The 4,207-nt window shown below is 38.0% G+C and overlaps 1 pseudogene across 1 annotated transcript; it reads right to left on the bottom strand.

Moving 5' to 3' along the window:
• Nucleotides 1–2,616: 2,616 nt before the first annotated feature.
• Nucleotides 2,617–3,992, bottom strand: LOC131058513 (lichenase-like; annotated as a pseudogene). Its single transcript, XR_009371800.1, has 2 exons — nucleotides 3,833–3,992; nucleotides 2,617–3,722 (listed from the first exon to the last, which is right to left on the bottom strand). The product of XR_009371800.1 is annotated as a lichenase-like (transcript).
• Nucleotides 3,993–4,207: the final 215 nt, after the last annotated feature.

Here is a 4,207-nt window from a genome sequence, read left to right as displayed (position 1 = left end):
TATGTAATGGTACGGGCCTCTCCCACTCTTAATTAATCAGACCTTGCGATCCTCGGAAGGGTGTAGCTTTGAGCGAAATTCTTGAGTTCTCTGTCCCAAACTCTTGAATCATATATTTTTAAATTATTCGACAATAATCAGTTTTAAGTCGTGAGAGAGTTCCATCAAGTTGTTTGATGACCATTAGAAGGGTACAACTATTTTTTGCATCCTCATAAACTTAGTAGACAACAATCTAGATTGTACTCAACACCAAATCCCTTACCTGTCTAGAAAAATCAACCTTCACAATACGTGTATTTTCTTCAAAACAATTAGCATAAAAAGAGGAAAGAAAACAAACAAAAAAATCTTTGCATGCAAAATATCATTTTAAGGTGAAAATCTATCTTGAGATGATGAAAATTCTTCCATGCGGCACTGCCACATGCCTTGAAATGTGAAGGCTCAAAGTACAGGTCTATTAATTCAACCCAGAGAAGAATCATTGATAAAATATTCATCATCAATTGAATCTTCATCCTCAGCATATACTAATTTACCTTCATTTAACCTCGATTTTTCCATTAATTACATCATTGTTTTGAGTTCTACATAACTGAGTTGTGTGACCATTTTTGTTACAATCAAAATATTTAATTCTCTCTTTGTTAGGACTAGACCTTTTACTGTTTCTTCATGAATATAGTGCATTATCCTATTGAGAATCATATCTTGTTCTCTTTTATTAAGCTAAAAGGGTTGGAATCATATCTCTTAAGGTTTGTGAAGTCATTTGACTAACTACAAGAATAACATTAACTATTGTACTTTGAAGGAAAACTATTTAACAAGATAGCTTTACCATCACCATTATCTGTTGCCTCCTTGACTTCTACTAGTTGCCTAATGAGAGACCTAAAACCACTTATGTTATTTGAAATTGTGATTCCATCTTCCATTCTGAAACTGAATAATTGAAGTTTTAGGAAAAAAGGAGCATTGAGTGATTTTGCCCCAAACGATTTATTTGGATTGTCCCAAATTTTGTTGGTGATTTTTTTAATTCTATATCGTGAAATCTAGAGTTTGAAAGAGAAAGGCCAATGATATCCATGGCTTTATCATCTCTACTATTCCAATCTAATAACTTATTACATCTATTGATGATTTTTCTTTTCTGCTTGCTATCCTTATAAAATTGTATTCATTAGTTGCATTTGAATTTTTATTCTCCACGTATGGAAATTGAATCCAAGACACTTGTTTAATGGAATCTCCATAAAAAAAATGCAAACAAATACAATCCTTGTCATGAAAAAAATTCTTCTTCTTATGAGTATCTCATATAAATCTCTAATGAATCATAATGCTCTTTAGTATCAAATAAATTCAAGTCATGTTACCTTCAAAAAAAGGGTAAAAGAGAAAAGAAAGCAGAGAAGAAAAGAAAAGAAGAAAGAAAGAAGATCATATTTCCTCGAAAGATTCCTGTGATTGGATTAATATCCTTCACCATTGTTCAATTCGACAGTAACATTTACCTTCTATGCAACCAGGTAATCTTTTATTTCATACATTGCACCAGTCATTCTTCAATCATTCACACACATATTAAGATTATGAGATTCCTTCCAAATGTAACCTCTGATAAAATACGCTTCGTCTTCAAGAAATGGCATAGAGATTATCAAAACTCTGATAGGTGTATGGCTCGCTATATTTAAATGCATATCCTTGCCAACAGGAACCCTATCACTAGACAATAATATTTCCCCATAATGACTCCATAGTTCTGAACTCGCCAAACTCCTATAGATATAGGAAATGGCTCATTGCTTCATAATTGCGATGATGATAGTTATAAGTTTCATTCTAATCTATTCTTCTAATGCAATTTCAACAAAGTCTTGGCAAGGTTGTAAGGGAAACAAAAACACCTTCAACCTTTATTCTAGGCATCCTTGCATACACAAATGTTCACCTCTAGATTTCCATACATGGTTGGGAATGGGAAGAACGTAATGCAATTATTACATTTGTCACAAGTGCATGCTCAAAATTCTATTGCCTTTCATGCACAGTGGACTCCATAGATCTTTTACACGATCACATTGTCACCATTGTGAACATAACACTCCTTTATCATTGGTTATTCCATCGTTTGGTTGTGTACTAGGATTTGGTACTAGATTATAAAATAAATGCTTGATTAATTTATTGAATGGTGGTGACTGGTTTTTACACAGGCATAAATATATAGTACAATGGAATTTAATTAGGGTGTTATGGTAACAATAACATCATCTATAGCACATATTTAAAAATAAAGATGCATGCTATAAAGTAAAAAAATATGTTATCCCAATTGTATTATACTAAATTGCAAATATGAGCATTCACACTCTCTATTATAGATTATAGACTTTTTATTATAGGGTTTTATTATTTCCTAAAACATTTAATTATTTAATGCTTTTAATCCATATATCTTATCGAACGTTGTTGTTTTTCATTTCTTTCCATTAAAATACAAACAATTGTTTAAATGAAGCCAGCGATGCATGCTGGGAGAGATAAATACTGAGAAAAGTAAAGTGAGTCTACGTCAAGTTTGACTCATTATTCAAAGGATGGATTATATGAGGGAAAGAGCGATACACTTAACTTATTTAGGAGTGGTAACTTTTTACAACAGAGAAAGGCGTAGAAAGCCGGGCCTTGTGTTTTATTGGTGAGTGATAGGAAAGGACGTCCATACCGTCACACCTAGTAGGGAGTGAAGTTGACGGGGTAAACTGGATTTATATTGGGATAGAAGAGGCCGAAATGGCGCTCGATCTCTGGTCCGGGCTTCAAATTCTCGTTGAACAAGGAGAAAACGTAGGTGTGGATGGGCTTTCCAGGTCTCCTGGGCGTTCCCTGGTTGGAGGAGACGTGCCTGATGAGGTTGTTATTGTAGACCCTGGCGTTGTCCACGGTGGCCGCCCGGGCCTCATGATCATGATCATCTCCCGCAGAGGGCCACCCACTCTCTGTAACGAGCAGGGGTAGGTCTGGATGTCCCGCTCTCTCACACGCGGCAATGAGAGCGTCCACCATGGCATCGAACAAGTTCCTGTATTCACGACCTTCGTCGTGGACCACCGGGGCAGAGGGCTTGAAGAGCGCATAGTCTAGGGATATGTGGGCCTTGTTGCCGGCATAGCTGAAATAAGGGTACACATTCGCCATGAATGGAGACCCGTTCTCAGCCAACAAGTTCAGCAGGGGGCGGAGTGTGCTCTTGAGATCGTTGCGGAACTCTCCCTGCGAAGGCGGTTAAGAATTCCCCAGCACAGATGAGGCGTGGGTGGTGGACACCCTTATATCCTTGTGCAGATTGGCGTTGCGGACTGCGGTCTGAATGTTTCGCATTGCAGGGACGAGATATGAGACATATTTCTCGTTTCCGTAATGCAACACCTCGTTTCCCACTGAAATGTATTTGATGTTGGCCGCCGGGTAGAAGGCGCCAACGTTGTCCTTCACCCACCCGTTGGCTGCCGCCTGGTTGCCTGCTATCTTCTCAAGCTCCTCGTTCCTCACTCCCACTATTACTTCTATGCCTGTGTTTTCCAGGGCTCTCAGAGCTTCGTGATGTGCCTCGAAAATCCTCACTTTTCCGATGTTGTGGCGCTTTAACAACTCTACGACCTCGCGCGGGCTGGGCAGATTCCCTAACATTCCATAACACACTCCAACTGCAGGGCATTCAAATCCAACGGTTCATTAAAAAATCACAATCACAATAAAAACATACGCCACTGCTCTTTCAATAACATTTTTAACAATAATTGCTCTATATACATACCTCTGGCCGCCATGATGTTCTTGAACCGCTTGCCTGCAATTCCAACAAACTGACTTCTTTCAAAAGCTAAATATGAAACCAACAAAGGCTACGATTTTGGCTGTAAAATGCAATACTTGTGATTTAGTAGATGCAATACTCGTTAATGAAAATCACAAGACACGGTTGGGTATTTATAGTTTGCAATTGAATCGGTCATTGCGGGACCCTGTCCTAGAAACCATTTCGAAATAGACTTTGCCACCAAATGATAAGGAAAATGTAAACTCCTCAACCTTAATTTGAATTTGTTTGATGCCCCCTTATCGTAACAACACGACTACATTCAATTTCATTTGTTGGATAACGCTGATGCGTCTCTTTTAGCTTGCTCAC

This window comes from Cryptomeria japonica, chromosome 3, assembly GCF_030272615.1.
Source record: "Cryptomeria japonica chromosome 3, Sugi_1.0, whole genome shotgun sequence".
Lineage (NCBI taxonomy): Eukaryota > Viridiplantae > Streptophyta > Pinopsida > Cupressales > Cupressaceae > Cryptomeria > Cryptomeria japonica.
This window is presented reverse-complemented; position numbering and strand designations above follow the sequence as displayed.